The sequence below is a fragment of the Mus pahari genome, chromosome 6 (assembly GCF_900095145.1).
Source record: "Mus pahari chromosome 6, PAHARI_EIJ_v1.1, whole genome shotgun sequence".
Lineage (NCBI taxonomy): Eukaryota > Metazoa > Chordata > Mammalia > Rodentia > Muridae > Mus > Mus pahari.
This window is the reverse complement of record NC_034595.1, coordinates 856548-878366: the sequence shown is the minus strand read 5'-3', so window position 1 is coordinate 878366 and position 21819 is coordinate 856548. Positions and strand designations below refer to the sequence as shown.

At 49.3% G+C, this 21819-nt stretch overlaps 1 pseudogene; it reads left to right on the top strand.

Annotated features, from left to right (window-relative positions):
* Window positions 1-21052, top strand: part of LOC110323196 — a 23453-nt pseudogene extending 2401 nt beyond the window's left edge.
* The last annotated feature ends 767 nt before the right edge of the window (window positions 21053-21819 follow it).

Genomic DNA, 21819 nt, shown 5'->3' with positions numbered 1-21819 from the left:
TCTTTAAAAAAAAAAAAGAAAATAGTCCATTTCTGTTAATTTCGCCTCAAGCAAATTCTCAAGGCAGGCACACTCATTGCCAGAATATCAAAGGAAACATCTCTAGCCCGTCAGCTGATATTCTTCCGATCTGAAGTCTCTTAAGCTGGACATCGCTCTCAGCACTTCTGTCTTCTAAGCTCCTGCTAGGATGGCCTATTAAGCCCCTCCTCCAGCTTCTTGGTTTTCAACACTTGGAAGTGCGCTGTTTGTGATCCAGCAGTGGGCCTGCAGCTCCCTTGCTTTCTCCCTGGCTGTCAGGGAGAAGTTGGACTTCTCCAGCCTGTGAGTGGGTTGTAGGCTAGTGTTCCAAGGTGAGAAGGTGTGACCCCAACCACTTCAAGGGGTGAGGCCCTGCATTGGTAGCTCTGTCATAAGGCCCTTGGCCGTGCAACGCAGGTGAAATCTCAATGTGCAGCTAAGTGTGCTGGGTAGTGGGGGGCTTGAAGCTTTGTTCTTCGGTTCCTCATGGGCCTCTGAATAGTTCCTGTTCGGGCCCTGGTGTGGTTTGAGTGTGTCCTGCCCCCCTTGCAGGCTCGTGTGTGTGTGTGTGTGTGTGTGTGTGTGTGTGTGTGTGTGTGTGTGTAAAACACTGGGTCCCAGGCTGGCAGTGCTGTTTGCAAGGCTATAGAATCTTTAAGGGGTGGCATCTCATTAAGGAAGTGGGTCACTGGAGGTGGGTCTGGAAGCTGTTGCGGGCCCTGCGCTTTATATAACCTACTGCTTCCTATAGCTGCTGTCATCCTTCCCTGCCACAGCAGACCGAGTCTTTTCTTAAGTGTGAGCCCCAGTAAACCTTCCTCTCTGAAGCTGTGTTCATCAGGTATTTTTGCCACAGCTCCTCCCAAAGGAACTTTTACTTGCTCCAATGTCAAGGTTACGGTGAGATTTGGTGGGGGATGGGCCCAAGGTCTAAGACCAATGGCCCGGTCACCAGGTCACCATTCTCCAGAGCCTCCTGCTGGGGGTGGGCTTTGCTTGCCCCATGGGGTCTGAGTTGGGCCCAGGATTGCAGACTGGGGTGTCTGTCCTCTGAGGGGGGCAAGGGTTCCATTCTGTGTGCACGAGGCTTAGGGACTTAGTATGTTGTTGAGAGATAAAGCTATTTAAGTGGTAAGCATTATAATTTGATCCACAAGTCTGTGTGATCCCAAAACTCCCTTGAAAACAGCAGCAAGCCAAGGTTGGGAGACTTTTAGCAAAAGTCTGCTAAAATGATGTGGTTCCATAAAACATGGGAAATTTTCTGTGCCGTGGGGTTCTGGCTTCTCTTTCCCACCCAGGCAGCGGCTTGGAAGGTTCCTGAGGTCAAGGGCAACCGGCTGCACCAGGTTCTCTTCCAAGAGATAACTTACCTTCTTGGACTTAGCTCTGGCTGTGAAGTTATATTTTGTTTCATTTTGAAATCAAAGTGATTATTTTATTTTTACTTTTTACTCAGGGACCGTCCCATGATTTCCTCACATCTCCGATCTGCCTGAAAGATTCTTTCCTTCTCCATCTGTTACCTACACATGTCCAAATGCTGCCTGCATTTTAAAGCCAGAGGAGATGTCAGCATATGCCTCTGAGTTTTGCCAGAGCACAGGCAGATGCTACCAGAGACCAGGGAACAAATTTCAGCTCCACCACTAATAACCATGACTTCAGAGAAATCACTTAATCTTCCTGAACCTCATTCCCTGAGGCTGCAATGCGGAGGTTGGAGCTCCCAGCTCACCACATTGCTGAGAATAGATACTTTGTAGCTCGTGGACAGGCCCACCCCCTCCCCCTTCCCAGGACAGCACACAGCTCGAAGGCACACTTTGTGACAATCAGGAAGGGCTCCCTCTGCTTTCTGTCTCTAATGACCACGACCCACGCCGCCCTGCCTGGTCCTTTTCTTCCCTCCTTTTCATACACTGGCCCCCTAACCTGTATGCTGATTTATAGTGTTTATTTCCTGCCTCCACCTAGCAGGTAGCCCCCAGAAGGACAGGGAATTTTTGCCTGTTCAGTTTTCTCTGGTGCCCAGGGGGGTACTTAGAAAGTATTTGTAGAGGGCTGGAGGAAGGGAGGCTCTGAGCTGGCTTGAGTCGCAGCAGTCACCGAGAGCTGTCCCAGGTGCTGTCTTTCGCCCACATGGCTCTTCTGCGGAAGCTTTGTGCTAGCTCCAGACTCTGTCCCCTGTCCCCCTTCAGTCCTCAGTAGCTGAATCAGCTCATCAGAGGGCAATGAGGAGCCACTAAGACAGAGGTGAAGGGCATGGGGTCCCGAGTGTCATGAGGAATAAGGCACATTCCTTCACTACTCCATCCGTCCTCTGCCAATCCCAAGCCACCACCTCCTCCTGCTGCCTGTACCCCGACTTCTGGTCTTCCAGCGATGCATTCTGTTCTCTGTTCTCTTGTGTTTCTTCTTAAAAAGTGATTTATTTATTTTTATTTGATGTGCATTTATGTTTTGTGTGCAGAGTCTGTGTGAGGGTGTCGGATCCCCTGGAACTGGGGTTGCAGACAGTTGTGAGCTGCTGCATGGGTGCTGGGAATTGAACCCAGGTTCTCTGGAAGAGCAGTTGGCACTCTTAACCAATGAGATATCTCTCCAGCCTTGTCCTGTTTCCTGAATGCTTCCTTGTCTGTTTTTTGAGACAGGGTCTTACCACTTAGCCCAGGCTGACTTTGAACTTGCCACCTTCCTGCCTCAACTGCCCACGCGCTGGGGTTACAGGTGAGTGCCACCACACTTAGTCCGTGAACACTCTTGACTCCAGGCTCCCCTCCCAAGTGTCCTCTCCTCCCGACTCTTTGTCTAGGCAACTGAGAGATTCCAACTTGATCCCAAACACCACTGTCTCTGGGTTCAGACAAGGTTCTGGCATCTTCTCTAGCAATAGTCCAAGCTTATAATTAACCCTCATCACTAGTTCCTCCCAATAGACAGTGAGTTCAGGAGTCGGGGTTCCAGAAGTGGAGCACGGCGCTCGGCAGAGACAAGTGAAGGAGGTCATCAAGTGAAGGAGGAAGAAGCAACCCATGGGCAGAACCCCAGAGAGAACACCACATCTGGATCCAGCTCTGCTTCTGACAGCTGTGTGACCCAGAGGAAGTCACTTGTCCTCTGAGTCTCCATTTTTCATCTTAAAGTACAGGGAGTGACAAGACTGTCCTGGGCTGGGGTCTCATCATGGCTGCATCTGGCACTAACTGGAAACCTCAATACTTGGCAAGACAATGAATACACTCGACCCACATGAGTGAAGTTCCCACTACAGCACCTCCTTGTTCAGCTGCTGTCGTCTGGTTTCCTTTTCAAGATAGCTTTTGGTGTTGGGAGGCGACTTAGAGGAGACAGACTTAGTCACTTGACCAGGTCACTCAGCCCTGACGCAGTAGGCTGAGACACACAGCAACAATTCCAGAGTTCCTCTTGGGTGGGTGTTGTGTGTGCGTGTGCATGTATGTGCAAGTGCCCGTGCTAATCCGGGTGCATGCATGCGGAGGCCAGAGATTAATGTCAGATTGGTTTTGTTTGTTTGTTTGTTTGTTTGCTTTTCAAGACAGGTTCCTCTCTGTAGCCCTGGCTGTTCTGGAACTCCTTGTATAGACGAGGTGTAGAGCCCTAACTTTAAGACTTCCCCAAAACCTGTTCCCTAGATCATTAGGAATGTGGCTAGTAAAGAGCCTTTGTTCTCTTAGGGCAGCTGCAGGTCTTCTGTTCCTCCACCTGACAGCTAGCTAGGCAATTATCTCAGTTGCCCCAGCCAGGCACCCATCTTCCTATGTTTGAGACTGAAAAGAAAATTCAAAGGCTCAAGGCCGAACACTGTGAAAAGACATAGTCCAGACTTTACGGAGCCCACCCGGCCGCTAAGACTAACAAGGCCATACAGATAAGGGAGTGCCGGAGCCAGCCGGGGCTGTCAAGGTTAGCTCATAAACTCTGCCAAGGAGGCATCTCACCCCGGTTCACTCAGGGTCACACACTGACCAGAGGTGCCCCAGACTAGGCCCCCGGCCTCTGGAATTCTGCCACTCCGGCTGGCTGTACTATCTTATTGTATTGTATGTTCAAATGAGCCAATCACTGGTGGCTGCACAAACTCTCCCTGCCCCCCCCAACCCTAACCCTACAAAAACCCCTTACTTCTGAGGGACTGGGTCGACTTCCTCTGTCTCCTGCGTGAGATACGAGTCCACCCAGGGCCTCGTTAAATAAAGTACCTCATGTGATTTACAGCAAGGTGTATTTCGAATTTCTGGGGACCCAAGAGAGTTCTGGACCAGAGGGAGTTCCTCCTTTGGGGGTCTTACAGAGGCTGTCCTTGAACTTAGGGATCTGCCTGACTCACCCTCATGAATGCTGACACTGAAGGTGTGCACCATCACATCCAACTTAGATATTCTTGAAGCAGGGCCCCGTGACACCCAGGCTGACCTCACTGTGTAGCTGTGGCTCCCCGTGGCTCATCTCCCATGTGCTAGGGTGGTGAGTATGCTTCATCTCATGTGGTGCTGGGGGTTGAACCCAGGGCCTTGTGCATGTTGGGCAAGGACTCCACCAACTGAACTTAATCCCCAGATCCCTGGTCCCTAATCTGGAGCCATAATCTGGGTGGCTCGACAGCCCACCTCCAGGTGCCCTCACATGCAGCCATTCCAATGGGTGTTGGACTCTGACCTGGAGTCAGACCCTCATGCTCACTCAGCAAGAATTTTCCCGACTGATTCTTTGTCTCCTTGGGCTCAAATTTTAGCAGACTGTACAGGTCACTTCAGTATGGAACTCATAGGTCCTGGTATGGGCTCGTAGAAAGCAGACAGCTAGAAGACATTGACTGAGCTGTGTAAACTGGGGCCACCAGTCTGTCCACAGTTCCTGACTCGCCCAATCCCCAGTCGTTGCTCAGGCCAGTGAGACCCTGACTGCTTCTCATTGGCTCCTCTTGGCAGGGCCAAAGGGAGGTTCCAGGGAGGCGTGACAACGTAGGAGACAGCTGTGTGCTCACTGAAGTGGGTCCCTGACCCCATTGAGAGACAAGCCAAGTGTGCTCGGGAGCCCTGGCCCTTCTTAGCTGCCTGCCTACCTCTTTCTCTGGGCCCTGCTTGAGGATTTAGTGACCTGCGGCATGAGTAGAAGAGAGCCAGGATCCCAGACGTGACTCCCCACAGCAGCTCTGGGGCTTGATTGCTACCTTAGCCTTTTCATAGCAGCTAGGCAGCCAGGCCTGGAGTCTGGGGACAGCCAGGGACATGGTTTGTAGTCCTCTTGAGTTACTGGGTGTTTGAGGACCTTAGGTGGTTTTCATTTTGTTAGTTTTGAGTACTGTTTGGTTTATGTCCATTTCCTTCTGAGTCTACAGTGTTCAGAAGGGTGAGAGTCTCCATTGGAAAGGCTTAAAGCCTGGAGTTTTGTTCTAATTCAGTTCCCACTGTGGGGTCCCTGATACAAATGCTTTCCCCAGGGAGAACCCCAAGGATTAGAGAAACATCCTCGGAGTCTACAGAAGGGGGCCCCTTCCTTTCTGTCAAAGACACAGCCAGTCTGCTAAGAAAGACTACTATTTCAGAAGAGGTGGCCCTCAGTAACTCAGCCGACCCTACAGTCTCAGTGTGCTTGCTTTAAGCACTCTAATGGGAACAAAAATGCTTTCCTGACCTCCTTGGGCTGTTAGGAGATCCAGAGCTTTTATAAATGTCCAGTGTGAAGGACTTTCTGCTGGGCAGAAGGAATGGCCCAGCATCCAAACCTCGGCCTCTGGCCCTTTAACTTGTTAAGGGAACCAAGGTCTTAAGTTACTGACTGTGTGCACACAACCGGGGGAACCACAGAGACTCATAGATATGTGTTCCAATAGTTAGGACATTAGAACTCCGGGCCTTTTGCTGTCTGTAAATCTCCACATGTGACTCTTCAATGCCATTACTATATGTACCCCAGAAGCCTCAAGCTGGACTAGATTTCCTGAGGGCTGCGCTAGGTGGAGAAGCCACTGTCACTGAAGGTCTGATGGGGGTGGCTGTCACGCACTTGTGAAGGCAGCTCGCAGGAGGTGGGTGGCAGCCGCCTGTTCTATACGGGAGGCAACTGAGGCTCAGCAAGGGAAAGCAGGTCTCGGCCCAGGAGGGCCCTAGACTCACAGACTCACTCGTCCCTTCCTCCAGTGGCCCCGCAAGTACTCACACGCTGGTAGAAGGGTTTGATGTTAGCCTTCACCTCTTCGGCTTCCTCCTCCCTGGGGCTTTCTCCTCTCCCAGGCAACTCGTCAGAAGGGATCAAATGGAGCTGGGCGTGGGTTGGGGAGCCTGGCTGGCATCAGGAAGCAGGGAGGAGGCTGTTTGTTGGAACTTGGTAAGGAGGAAGGTGGTCACCCCTCATCAGTATCACTTTACATTTCTTAAGAGCCTTGCTTACTTAATCAGGGAATGCATATGGCTGAGTGATGCTTCTCTTTAGACGTGGGAAGGCATTTTGCGGTGAGGTGAACTTTGCGGGTATTGATGCGTCAAAGTCCCTGTCAGAGAAAGGGCAGGGTGAATGCTGCGACATGCACTAGGCGTGGGACCAGGAGCCGAGGGTTTAGTTCCTGTGCAAAAAACCTGTCGACTGCGAGATCCTAGCCTCTATGCAGCCATTCTGTCCTGTGGGTAGAAAAGTGCCGTGTTAAGCAATGGCGTGGCTAAAGATTTGCACAGTTGCTGTAAAGAGAGCACATAAAGCTTACCTGAACAGAGGGAGGGAAGATCCATGTGGCCACCTTCATGTGACAATCATGGAGGTCACAACTCTCCTTAAAACTCCTCTGCTTTATAGTGACAACTTCAGCTGCTACTGCCCGAGCCTCAACTCTACTTTAAGATCAGAAGAAGCTGGGCGTGGTGGCGCATGCCTTTAATCCCAGCACTCGGGAGGCAGAGGCAGGCGGATTTCTGAGTTTGAGGCCAGCCTGGTCTACAAAGTGAGTTCCAGGACAGCCAGAGCTACACAGAGAAACCCTGTCTCAAAAAACCAAAAAAAAAAAAAAAAAAAGATCAGAAGATTCCAGCAACCCCTGCAGATACGATGGCACCCTCTTCTGGGTTATAAGTTACTCAGTTTTAGTCTATCTATGTTTAAGGGCCCAGGGAGATCATGCAGCCGTAAGGTCACGAATTCTGACGATAATGTGCTAAATGAACGTTGAAGCACATGGGGTGGCTAGGACCGGGAGCACATGGCATCTGTGCCTATCCCAACCACAGACCTCTGCACAGCTCACAGCAGGAACCTTCCGGGCTGGGGTGTCACCCAGGGACAGAGCGCTTGTCTTTGGTTGAACCTTTAACATGATAAAACAAAACGAGGCAAAACCAAAAAAGCCAAACTTAATATGAATAAATCATATATGCTTTTGTTAAAATGTATCAGTGTTGGCTTATCAATTGTTAAAAAGTGTACCAAACAATTCACAGAATTGTTAAGAATAAGGGAAATTTGGGGGAGGGGGGGAACTCACTCTATGGGAAGTTCAATTTTTCTATAAACATAAAGATATTCCTAATGAGAAATTTTATTTGTTGATTTTAAAAGTTAGATACAAAGCAATGAGGTCTATCTAATTAGGGCAGTTTCACACAATAGGTATGTGTGGTCACTGCAGGAGTGGTGTCATATACATATCAATACCATATTGAAGGTAGGCATGGTGGTGCACACCTATAATCCCAGCACTTGTGGGTGGAGGCAGGGGAATCAGAATTTCAAGGCCAGCCTTAGCTATATCATGAATTTGAGACTAGCCTGGTCCATATCAGTCCCCTACTTGAAAATTTAAAAATAAAAACCAAACAGAACAAGGCAGGTAAGATGTCTCAGTGGGTAACGACATTTGCCACCAATCCTGAGGACCTGAGTTCCGTCCCCAGACCCCATGGGATAGAAAGAGAAAACTAACTCTGCAGGTTGTCTTCTGTCTTCTGGTCTCCACACAAGTTCCACGGCACGAGCTCTTTGGGTGTGTCCCTCTGTCTTTTTCTTTCTCTTAAAGCAATGGAAAACAAAACCAAAAATAAGCCCAAACAAGCCAATAAACAAAACTCCAAATACACAAGCAAACGAAAGGCCACAACTTGCCAGATCTAGCTGCTAGTCTGAATGAACTAAGCTCTTTACAGACAAGGAAACTGAGAGCCAGGCAAGGGAGGCGGGATACTGTTCAGACGAGTTTCAGGAGAGATTACTTAGTCAGGAGATGGGGTGGCATGGGGTATCTTCCCAATGAAGGCAGACCCCTTTCAGGAAGGCCTGCTATTGGTGGAAGAGGAGCCCATGGGGACAAAGGCCACACTACAGGGAGCCTTGCCTCCCACCACCCTGGATGGGCTTTCACAGGACTTGATGGGGCAGAGAGAGCCTCCAGGAACCCGATGACTCTTATATCCGTGTTTATTTAGCGAGAGAGCAGGTGCTCTCAGCCTGGCAGGTTCCAACTCACTGAGCTGGATACGTAAAGGAGTGGATGCTCGTGCCCCTCCAATGTGTTTCAGGATAGAAGACTGAGCAGGAAGGGACTGCCATCAGCAGAGCGCAGACTGGAACTAGAGAATCGTGATGTTAGGATCACACCAGACACTGCAAGAGCACAGGGATGGCTCTGAGCCCCATTATGCCTCCTCTTACCTGCTCCTGCTGGGCAGACAGCATCCAGAGCCTCACATAATCCTTTCACCCAGGAGGGGCCTGGGATGTTGAGGAAGCTGTGCCTCACACCAACCCAGCCAGGGAGGGACACACTGAGCATCTGTGATAAAGCCCAAAGGAACGGTTTATAATGTTTGTAAACACCGAACTCTTGATAAAAATTTCTTTCTTTCTTTCTTTTTCTTCAAGACAGGGTTTCTCTGTGTAGCCCTGGCTGTCCTGGAACTCACTTTGTAGACCAGGCTGGCCTCGAACTCAGAAATCCGCCTGCCTCTGCCTCCCAAGTGCTGGGATTAAAGGCGTGCGCCACCACGCCTGACTCGATAAGAATTTCTTGCAGGAGCACAGGTTAGCTCTAGGAAAATTGCTTTAATGGATCCCAGTATGGAACAAACAGGTAGGTAAAGCGAGGACATAGGAACCTGCCTGCTCTCACGGAAGTGAGCGCAGAGGTCGGCTGCGGAGGACTGCACTGTTAGAGTTTGAGCCAACAGTCTCCGTCATGGTTACCTTACTATACACAAATTGACACAGAGATTTATGCACATGTTACCTGCATGTGCATATATGAACACACGCAGACAAGTTGAACATCTATTATCCCAAAAGCTTGGGACCAGAAGTGGTTTAGATTTTGTACTTTAAATTTTTTTTGAATATTTACATAGTTAATTGATTGAGCACCTCTGCTCCAAAAATCACAACTCTTAAAATGCTTCAAATCTGAATTTTTTTTTTTTTCTGCATCTTCTTGGTTGGTGCTGAAAACAATTTGGATTTTGGAGTGGTTCAGATTTGGCCTTTGATGGTAAGGACTTACATATATGCCCTTGCTCAATCCATCAAGAGCACCTAGAAGCAGTGTGGAAGGCACCAGAGCTCCTGGAGAGTCAGCTGGCTTTAAGACTGAGTAGAAGGAAATGAGGATCCTAAGACTAAGCATCCATCAAAGCTCTAAATGGGGCCTGTCAACACCTTCAGCTGAGGGACAGTGGGAGCCGTAGGAGGGTGGGATTGTGATCCCGAGAAAAGGCAAAGACTGATGGAATTACAAGATGGGTAGGGAAGCACAGATAAATGCGCACATTCATGTGCGTGTGTGCGTGTGTGTGTGTGTGTGTGTGTATGTGTGTATGTATGTGTGTGGTGTGTGTGTATGTGTTTGTGTGTGTGTGCAGTGTGTGTGTATGTGTGCGTGTGGTGTGTGTGTATGTGTGTGTGTTTGTGTGTGTGTGTGTGTGGTGTGGTGTAGGAGAGTTATGTTTTTCTCTTTCTCTCTTCTTCATTTTTGGAGACAGGGCCTCTCACCGAATCTGGCACACACAAATTGAGCCAGGGTTGCTGAGCAGTGAGCTGAGGACCCTCCTGCCTCTCCTCCCCTGGCACTGGAGTTAAAGGCACACTTCGCTGCACCCAGCTTTTTCCCTGGGCACTGGAGGCTGAGCCGGGACCTCATGGATGGCAAACACTACCTGCTGAGCCTCCTCCCCAGTCCCAGGAAACCCTTTTCCAGGACTGAACTGAGACCAGCGAGTGTTGAAGGATGGAGGAAACAGTTGCCCTTGGCACACCACAGCAATAATTACCCAAACCCCTGCTCAGGTGAAATTGGCAGGAGAAAACCAAGGAGAAACAGGGGATTGTATAACATCAGAGAAGCTCCCCCAAGTTTATTAGCCACTGTGGTGACCTAACAGCTCCACTGTCCTTTGATACCCCTCCCCCTGGAGGGGTGGGACTTACTTCCCCACTCCTTGATATTAGCAACTAGGTGCGGGCTTTATTCCAGTCCTACCAATGGTCCTGCTAACATCCTTCTTGTTTCAGAAATCCAACCCTGTGGTATCAGCTTTTACATGGCTGTTATGTCACCAAGCTGTCCCTTGGTCCCTGGCAGTTTCTCAGGACTCCTTAGTGTGTGGGTTCCACTGACTGTGGTGACGCTCTTCTCTGACAGTGGAGGAGCTGACGGGCACCACCTCAATGAAGTGACCAGTGACTATGTCAGCCATGAGACAGGAACTCTGGGATGGGCATCCTTTGCCCCAATCCATCAGCTTTTCCAGGTTGTGAGAGGTCAGACTGACAGACCCAAGTTGAAGACATTACACCAAAGGCTTGCACAATGGTGCTCTTCCCAAGTGTCAGGGTCCTGAGAAACTGCCAGGGACCAAGGGACAGCTTGGTGACATAACAGCCATGTAAAAGCTGATACCACAGGGTTGGATTTCTGAAACAAGAAGGATGTTAGCAGGACCGTTGGTAGGACTGGAATAAAGCCTGCACCTAGTTGCTAATATCTTACAATGCACACCAGCGCCAGAGGAAGCTGGGTGAGGGCTCTGTGGGGTCAATCAGATATAACTTTGCAATTCTCCCAGCAAGCGAAGAAGCCTTTAAAATAAAGTTTTTGTTTTTGTTTTGTTTTGTTTTCCTTTTCTTAAAAGAATAGATTTTGTTGTGCAGTCTGATGGGAGTCACCACTAAGGAAGTGTCTATGTTGGTGAGATTTTTCCATGTTCTATGGTTCTAGCTACCCACCATCAAAATAGACCTTTGGTCTAGATCTCATAACCTTGACTCTGTGGTGATTTTGCTAATGACAGAGGGTGAGCTCAGATAATGCCCATTGCACAGATGAGTAAACCGAGACACTGGTCCTAGAACCACATCTCATGCTATAGAAAGGGTTGCTAAACTGCAGAGAACAAAAAGGCTTTGCCCCTGGTCATGAAACAAATTGAAGAAAAACAACCCAGGACTAGAACCCCTGGCTCCCAAGTCCTCATCCTTCAAACCCTTGCCTGTTGACTCAAGGCAGCTGCAGACAAAGCTTGAATGTGGACTATCTGAGGTGAAGGCGAGCCATTCCCATCTCTCCCCCACCTTCCTCTCACCTTCCAGTTAAGCAATAAAGCTGAAAAGATCCTTCAACAAACAAATCCCTCCTCATTATGGAATCCACAGGCACTGGGTTCTTCAAAAACCTGAAAGGCAGGCTGCTTAGGAGGAGAGCTGTTGGGACACGCCTGTCGGCCTGTTCGCCTGTCCAGACGCCCACTTCCAGCTTCTTCTAAGAAGGCTGAGTGTCTGCTTTGGGGCAGCAGAGCAGTGGACATTCCAAGACTCCCCACCTCCAAGGAGGGACTGAGGTGGGACCAGCCTGGGCTCTGGGAGCAGCTTCCAAGGAGACTCCTTGACCAATGAACAGCTCATCTTCTCCATTCAAAGTTGACTTCACCTGCAGCTTGGAAATGGCTGCTGAGATGGGGAAGGCTTCCACGGGGTCAGGCCCAGGTGTGTGACAGCACACTGCTGCCAGGCCAAACCATGACTCTGGAAAACATAAGCCCTTTTCTCTCTGTATGAAAAGTGAAGTCTGTTGTTCTTTATACACCGAAACCCAACTGGGCTAGGGGGAGATGGTTTTGGTCCTGAAACTGAAAAGCAGAGACTCTGGGTGAGGTTTGGCTATGCCAAGAGGTGATATTGCCTTAGAGAAGGAAAAATGTGCGGATGTCCTTGAAAGGCAGCATGAAGACCTGACCTGACTTGGGCATCTTGTTTGAAAGACAGAGGGATCTGGTCACTCTCTTCAAATTTGTGGAATATTAATAAAGCTTTTTGTTCAAGGCCCATGCATCTCAGGGGGAAGGAATTTGATTATCCCAGTCATGAGCCACTCCCACTGAGAGGTGTGGTGGATCCTCTGGGTTCTCAGAAATGTTATATTCTCCGAGGCTGGTGGAAGGGAGGTCGTCACCAATGAGAGGACTCCTGTGATGTCAGGGCTCTAACTCCTTGGCTAAACGGCTCTGCAGATCAGAAATTAGAACTGGGGAGATGACTCCATAGAGTCAATGCTTGCCCACACAAGCATACTGACCTGAGTTCAAATCCTTGGATCCCACATAAAAGTAGGGTATGGAAGGGCACCTCTGTGAGTCCAGCAAGGTGGGGGGTGAGATAGGAAAAAAAAAAAATCCCCAGAAACTCTCAGACCAGCTAGCCTGCAGTACACAGCAGTGGACAGCAAAGGCCATGTCTCAAACAGTGTGGAAGGTGAGGACGGTCACACACATACCATGCCGCATGCTGGTACACATGCACACATGCGTGCACACACTCGTGCATGCATGCGCTCATACACAGTTAAGTTTAGAAGCTACAGCATGTCTCAAGGAAAGACTCTAAAGATCATTATAAGTCATGCCAGCCTAGGCTTGGCTCCCGACCTTCTTTGGAAGCTTCTAGCTGAACTTCAAAGAGCTAGGGAACCGCTCTGACCCTTTGACCTTTCCTCTTTAACCCAATAAGCAGAGGCTTGGCAGGTGGATGCTCAGAAGGGGTTGGCATGAAGCATCCTGAAATATCTTTAGAAATCATTTTTTATGAGTGTTTTGTCTGCATAGGTGTCCAGGCACCATGTCCCTGCCTAGTACCCAAGGAGGCAAAAAGTAGGTGTTGGGTCCCCTGAGACTGGAGTTATAGACGTTATAGTTGCCACATGGGGTTGGGGACTGATCTCTGATCCCCTGGAAGGCCAGCCAGTGCCCCAACCACGGAGCCATCTCTCCAGCCTGCTGTGCCCCAACCACGGAGCCATCTCTCCAGCCTGCTGTGCACCCCTAACCACTGAGCCATCTCTCCAGCCTGCTGTGCCCCAACCACGGAGCCATCTCTCCAGCCTGCTGTGCCCCCAACCACGGAGCCATCTCTCCAGCCTGCTGTGCCCCCAACCACGGAGCCATCTCTCCAGCCTGCTGTGCCCCTAACCACTGAGCCATCTCTCCAGCCTGCTGTGCCCCACCCACGGAGCCATCTCTCCAGCCTGCTGTGCCCCAACCATGGAGCCATCTCTCCAGCCTGCTGTGCCCCAACCACGGAGCCATCTCTCCAGCCTGCTGTGCCCCAACCACGGAGCCATCTCTCCAGCCTGCTGTGCGCCCCTAACCACGGAGCCATCTCTCCAGCCTGCTGTGCACCCCTAACCACTGAGCCATCTCTCCAGCCTGCTGTGCACCCCTAACCACTGAGCCATCTCTCCAGCCNGAGCCATCTCTCCAGCCTGCTGTGCACCCCTAACCACTGAGCCATCTCTCCAGCCTGCTGTGCACCCCTAACCACTGAGCCATCTCTCCAGCCCCGGGATTATCTTTATTTGCTCTGGAAGCTTTGTTTTCCAGGAATGGGTGTTGACCAAGGGCGCCTCACTTTTATCCTTCAGATAAACATGAACTCCTCCCTCCCCTTTCTCCTCTTCTAATTGCTGCAGGGAACTTCTGAATCTTGTTTTAATGTCCGCTCTCAAAACATCCAGCAGATTAGCTAGCACTTTCTACTGGGAGCAAAGCTAATCACTTCTCTGTGTAACAATTACTGCCATTTTAATTGGCTAATTAGTTGTGAAACGAATTGTTTAACAAGGATCCGATTTCCCAGAATGCAATATTCTGGGGGGCAGGAACAGTAGGGACAGTGTCTGTTGTGTTCACCACTGCTTCCTTCATACCTGGAGCTGGCTGTGTGGGCACACATGAGCCCATGTGTGTATCTGTGGATGTGTGCAGCCACATACATACACTTCACATGCAAGGATCAGCCAACAGTTAGTGCATCCTGTGTAAAATGATCAGGAGAAGAAACAGGGAGTTTGGTAAAGTCTGAGAGCTATGCTTATTTTTTTTTATACCACCATTAAACTCATGCCAGCTGCTACATGTCTGGCAAAGGCTGGTGCTCTCTGGAGCAACCTCCGGTCAGGAGAGAAGCCATAGTCACACCCTGGCCCTGCAGGGCAGACTGGGTGGACCTTTAGACTGATAGCTGAGCTCTGGTACCAGCTGAGGGTTGAACTTGCCCTGTGGCTTTGGACAAGCCCTTTCCTTCTCTGGACTTTAAGTCAAAGCAGGTGCATTTAGCAGGGTCTGTGCATGTGGCTCTGTGGTCTTTGCTTGTTCTATAGTTATTTGCATTATATAGTTATCCCTTCTAGCAATTTCCATCTCTCAAAGCCTGAGTGGCCTCTACAGGAGGGTGTGTGAATTCCACCTGTGCGGACTCTGGGGAGGGAGCCAAGATTTGTTTCTTCCCTTAAGGGGCTGGGCTGTGCAACCTGAGGATAGCCCTGGCCACTCTCTGGGGCTCAGAATCCCCTCGTATATAACAAAGGGGCTCTGGGCTTCCTCGCACCTCCATCTGGTCTTAGGTAATTAGTCTTTCACAAACTGTTCAGCAGAGCAGTGCTCTGTGAGATGTCAGTGAGATTCAGCGAGTGCCGAAATGAGGAGACAGTTGCCTCTGACCCAACACATGTGGGAATGCTTACTTTCATTCATACAAAGATCTTTGGGATGTGTAATGTGTCCTCAGGGGACACTGCTGTGGACAGAAAGACAGACTTAAAGTGTGGTAACAGAGACTGATTGGAGCCCTGCGTCTGCTGCTTCCTAGCCGGGTTTGGTGTTTACTACACTTTCTGGGCTGTATTTTTTTCAGTTTCAATTTAGAGAAAAATGGACCTGGTGGGATGAAATACAGCTTGCGTTTGAAACACTGTGCATGGTACTTGTATTAGTCAGTGTTCTCTAGAGTCACAGAACTTATGGAATGTCTCTATATATTTGGGAATTTATTGGAATGACTTACAGTCCAACTAACCTAACAATGGGCAGCTGTGAATGGGAAGTCCAAGAATCCAGCCTCTGCTCAGTCCACGAGGCTGGGTGTTTCAGCTGGTCTTCGGTATAAGCTGAAGAAGTAAGATCCAACAGATGGGCTGGCAAGCAGGCAAAGAAGAAGCCTTCCTTCTTCCATTGTCTTATGTGGGCCTCCAGCAGAAGGTACGGCCCAGATTAAAGGTGTGACCACCACGCCTGGACCTAAACTGTTCTTTCCTTGGAACTTGTTCTGTCTCAGGCTGGCCTTGAACTCAGAGATATGACTGCCTCTGTCTCCTGGAATTAAAGGTATATACATACCACCTTGCCTGGGCCTAAGCTTTTCATGGCAACTATGCCTTAAGATCCAGATCAAATGCCTGTGTCATCCCACATCAAGATCCGAATAAAAAGCCTGTGTCTTCCAGCCTCAAGATCAGGACCATAGGTTCACAGGTGTGCCCTCCATTTCTGGATTGTAGTTCATTCCAGATAAAGTCAGGTTGACAACTGGGAGTTGCCGTCACAGTGTCTGATGCATGCCAGGCATGTGGTGATACTTTGGGGAGGGACAGCTAAGTCCCACTACCCACAGAGCTCTGGGGGTGCTCATCCAGATGTTTTATTCTGGATTTGTTTGCTCTTCTGTCACCCGGACACTAGAAGACCCAGTAGGCATTGGCTCCACTCCTTCCTTCATCCAGCTGCTCTGACCTTGGGGTCCTGGCACACAGGCCCATGTGCTGAGTCCAGTACCAGCTGATGGTCCTGCAGGAGACTGGGAACCTTTGGACACAGCTTGGCTTGCAGATGGAAGACTAGACGCGGGCATAGCTGTAAAGTTCAGACCATGAAAGGACCTGTCACCTGCGGTGGGGAGAGGGGTGTCCAGAAAGTTTCCCTGGAGAGTGTGTCTATCCTGCCTGAGTCCTGAGGCACAGATCGAAGTTGCCAGATGAAAGAGGAAGGACGAAGAATTCTCCAGGCAGAGGAAACAGCGTGTGAAATGGGCGGGAGGTGAAATGTCACCTTCTGTATGGGTGAGTGGCCAGTAGGATTCTCAGGACCCACCGACCTTCCTGCGAGCGTGGTGTGCTTGTTGGTTTGTTGGTTGGTTGGTTCCTTCCTACTTACCTACCTGCTTCCCGTGGTACTGGGGATTACACACTGGGCCTCCTGGTGAATGAACATTGTACACTCAACTGAGGTCCCAGCTGCTGTGAAGACTTCAGATCTGAGCCGTGGTATAGCAAACCTAACGGCCCAGCAGGCTGGAATAGTGCTCAGGTTTAAACAGAGGACACAGCCCAAAGCTGGAGAAGTGACACTCCAACGGCAGCATGCCAGCAGTTGGCTGGCTGGAAGCTTTTCTGGGTCTCCTGACAGGGCAGTCTGTTCTGGTCCCTTTGGTGTCTGTGATATAGCGGCGTTGCAGGGCAGACCGCAGGCTCGGCCCTGTGCACTAGGCTGAGGGGTTTGCTCTGTCATCTGCAGACCTAATGGGGGACTCAGCCAAGAAAGCCGGGATTCAGCATGGAAGCCACGGCATGCCCCACATGGACAGAACTGGTTGAGTGAAGAGGCTTCCAGAAGAAACAGAGAGTTGCCCTCCTCCTGCACAGGTGAACACAGAGTTAGCACAAGGTCTCCTGAGTGACCCAGCTATTGTGGCTTTGCACCAGGCTTCAGGGCCCAATCACCATAGTGCAAGGGCTTATCATGTGCTGCAGAAGCCAAGCTGTAAGCCTTAGGCACTGCCGAGGCTGTGGGGAGCTACTACAAGCGATCAAGCCCGGGCTGCTAATGCTTCCCTCATTACCAAGAGAAAGGGGCAGCTGGGGCAGACACGCCACAGCCTCTGGGGAAGATCAGCTTCAGTCACTCTGCAGAGTGAGTGTGACAGTGAAGCCTCTCCCAAGTTCCTAAGTTATCCTCTGACACACACACACACACACACACACACACACATACACACATGTGCGTGCGCTAAACAAAAATGCAGTAAAAATCGTTTTACACTACAAAGGGACAGACACACTGAAATACTTGTGGACAAAATGACAGAATGTCTGAGATATGATTCTGTCTCAGGAAAAGGTGACTCACATATGCTGGAAGATGAAGCGAGTTTGCTGTGATCATGCATCACAGAGGGCCACGCGTGTACATGTTCACACCTTCCTGGAGTGAGGAGATAAATTGTGGGGCGTGAGGTAGAATCAGACTCACCTGTCTTCACCTTGCATCTGTGGACCAGTCATCTCTGAACCACAAGTGTGACATTAGCGATGACACCTAATGGCTCTCCATTGTCCATGATAACCGTGGATGATGGTGCTCAGTACAAGATGACACAGGCAATGACACTTGCCGTCCCCTTAGGGATAGTTGTCAGTTATCATGTCACCTGGGCTTTGTTGGATGTGGCTGGGCTGTGGCTTGCCTCTGCAGGCGGGGAGGAGGCCAAGCAAGGCCTTAGGCTTTCCATAGCTCTGATGAGCCGGCAGCACAGTGGACTTCCTATTGGGGGCGAAGGGGGCGACAGCCTTCTTCGTTGACAGCCTTCTTCTCTCTCCATCTGGCAGGCGGAGGACTGGGTGGAGCATCTCCTCAGTGGCAATCTGAGCTTTAGGGCACTGGGAGTCTGGGCTGTCTCTCGGGGAGCTAAGAAAGCTGCAAGTGGTTGCACAGAGTGGGTGAGGGGAAGTGGGAGCCAGCAGTGGAGAAGGAGAGGGATGGAGGGAAAATGACTGCAGAGGAATAAAGGAAAGAGGCCCAGGGCTGTGGTGTGGGGAGAGCCTGTGGGCAGAAGGACCAGGCCTTTCTTTTCCCCTCCTCCTGCCCTCAGAGTGTTGCTTCTGCCCTTCTTGGTTAGTAAAGGATGATGGGAGGACCAGTCGTGTTGTAGCAGTCTGTAGATCTGCCTTTTTCCAGCAGCACCCTGAGGGCACCTAGCCTGGAGGGGGAGTCGGATTCACTCCATAGATCATTCTTCCTCTTCAGCTTCTAACACTGTTTTAGTTATCCAATGTTAATCACACACAAATGCCATTATTATGGCATTTTCATGCATTATGAAGGGCATGAGTCTCCCTCCTCCCATTTCATTATCTTCCTTTTCCCAAATGCCCCTCTTCTATCTTCTATTTTCAGGTCTGTGTGTGTGTGTGTGTGTGTGTGTGTGTGTGTGTGTGTGATATAGCAGAAAGAAGAGGGAAGTGTGTGTGTGCGATGTAGGCAGGGAAGATGAGGAAGACAGAAGAGGAATAAAAATAAAGTGTGTGTGTGTGTGTGTGTGTGTGTGTGTGTATGTGTGTATGTGTTTCATTAGGGCTGTTAGCAGGAGCATGGCTCACTAGTGGCTACACTGCTGACAACGTCTCTCCCTACCACGTCAACAATTAACTGAGTTTAGACCCTCAAAGAAGAGGGGTTCCCATGAGTTTCTCCTGCTTGCATGACGTCATGTTGACAGGCCCTGTCTTGTACAGATCTTGTGCGTGTAATCCAGAATGCTGTGAATTTAGGCTTGTTGCTGCCATGCCATGGCTGAAGTCTGATATCTAAGACTGCTCCCCAATTTGTTTTGATGCTTTCACTCTTTCTACGCTTTCTATCTCCTGAGTCATGGTGGGGGTTGTATAGACGCTCCTCCTATGACTGCTCAGGCAACAAGCATTTATTCTCAATCCTCTGGCTAGTTATGAGTCTCTGAATCTGCCATTGATGGGTGCATATGCATACACTCATGCACACCCCCACACACAAACAAAAAACCATGGCTCTTGGGAGCAGACTCCTTCATTCACACAGGGGTTCCTTGGACACACCTTTAGTGGAAGGCATGTTGGTTTCACTTTTTGGGTCTTTTTGCAGTGTGGACTCTGGGCTCCTGTCCCCAGATCCTTTCTCCTGACAAGACTGTTTTCCCCTAGCTTGAGACCTGACTTACAGGACCAGGTGTGGAATGTGGACTGTCCTGGGCCAGAGCTTGAAGCAGGTAAGACACCTTTCAGCCACCAGCCTTAGGCCAGGTAGCTCTAGTTCTTAAATATGAAGTGGGACCCGTCCTGCAAAGACATAGAGTATTTGCAGAGATTAAAACAGACCTGTAGGAAATCCTTGTAGAAAAACACAATGTACTTGCACTAAAACACAAACTGGAAGACCTGTCCTTGAAGCCTGTGAGCCCAGCCCTGCCACTCATGGGTGTGTGACCTTGGCTTTGATATCTGCCTTTTGTGCTGGGTATGGTGTGCCACCGACTCTCTCCTGCAGGGCTGTTAGAAGCGACCGAGTTTCTGCAGGGTGATGGATGAGGCTCTGACGTGCGGAGTCCATGTGAGGACTTGATTGTGGGTACCAGTGAGAATGACGAGCTGTGGTTTCTTTGTTTTTTGTTCTTTGTTTTTTGTTGGGCTGTAGTTTTTATTCAGAGATGACACAAAAATCTGCACACCAGGATAGACTTAGATACTTAAGTCACTAGTAGACAGCATGTCTTGTCTAGTTTTATGTCTGTTGTATAAAGACATACTCTTGGGTACAGGAGGAGAAAAAGATGGGCATTTCTTTTTCCTTAAAAAAATGGAAGTCAAAATGTAAAGCAGTGGGCTTATTGTGGTCTTATACACACAAACATACACACACACACAGACACACACAGACATGCAAACACACATACACACACATAGACACACATATATACACACAGACACTCACAGACACACAAACACACATAGACACACACATACACACATATACACAGAGACATACACACACACACACACACACACACACACACTTTATTTTTACTCCTCTTCTGTCTCCCTCATCTTCCCTGCCTACATTGTACTAATCCCCCTCTTCTTTCCGCCTTCTGTTTTCACAGCGTGTGTATTTCATTTTTTGTTTTGTTTTGTTTTTTTCCAGACAGGGTTTTTCTATATAGCCCTGGCTGTCCTGGAACTCACTTCGTAGACCAGGCTGGCCTCGAACTCAGAAATCCGCCTGCCTCTGCCTCCCCAGTGCTGGGATTAAAGGCGTGCGCCACCACGCCCAGCGTATATTTCATTACTGTCTCCTTTTCTTCCTCTAGCCCCCCTTCAGACAGCTTCTTCCCCACTCAGGCCTTTTACTTTCATGGCCCCTCCAGCCAAACCCCATATGTACACCCAGACTCCCAAACAGACTCTTAGGCTCCACATTTGAGAGAAAATACTCAGTATTTCTCTTTCTAAGTTTGACTTATTTTACTTAAAACAATGATCTCCAGTTTCCTGAATATTTTACAATTTCATTTTCCTTTGTGGCTGAATGAAATTCTTAGGTGCCTATGGAACACGTCTTGCCTATCTCTTCATCTGATGCCAGCATCCAGACTGGTTCTTAACTATTGTGTATAGTGGAGGAAGGAGCACAAATGCACAAACCCCTCCGTGGTGTGTCCCTGGAGACGCCAGGTGTGCAGTGGATTGACGGGGACCCTCTCTTTGTTCTGTTTTTAGTGTTTGAGGATCCTCCTCACTGACTTCCACAGTGACTGCAGCAGCTTGCACTCCTACCGGCAGTGTGTAAGGGCTCCCTTTCCCTCCGTGCTCAGCATTTGTGATTTTCCTGATAACAGCCATTTTGATGGGGCCGAGCTGGAATATCAAAGGCGTTTGAATTTCCCGATGGCTAAGGGTGTTTAAGGCCTTCGAGCAGGCACTGGCCAGTTGTGCTTCTCCCGGGAACTGACTGTTTACTTGGGTTATGATCCTATGTGCTGGTTATTGGTATTCACTAATTTTTCATTTTTTATGAATCTGAGATGTCAGCTGCTCGTCTAATGTATCGTTAGTGGAGCTCTCTCCCCTTCTGCAGTCTCTCTTCACCCTGCTCACTGTTTTCATTGCTGTCACAAGTCTAGTTTCATGTGATCCCACTGACCAATTCTTGGAATTATGTCCTGTGCTAGTAAAGTCCCTTTGAGAAGCCCGTGCCTATGTTTACCTCGGTTTTCCCTAGTCCAAAGGTTCAGATCTTACATCGTGGTGTTTGAATTGAGTTTTGTGCAAGGTTTGAGATATGTGCACAGCTTCTCTCTGATTTCTACCTGTGGAGATGCAGTTGTTTTTCCAAGGCTGTTTGTTAAAGAGCCTGTCCTTTTTCACTATATTATTTTGACAACTTTATTGAGAGTTTGGTGGCTGATGCTATGTGAGTTTATTTCTGGGTCTTCTATGGGATCATGTTTGGTCTCCATGCTTGCGTATGTGCAGTACCATACTGTTTTGTCACTATGGCTCGGTGGTGTAATTTGAGGTCAGGTATTGTGACATCTCCAGTATTAATCTTTCTGCTTTGGATTGCTTTGTTACTTTTGGTCATTCATGATTTCATATTAATTTTATGATTTTTCTAGTTTTGTAAATGGTGTTTTAATTTTGTAACTGATTGAGTTTAATCTATCATCACC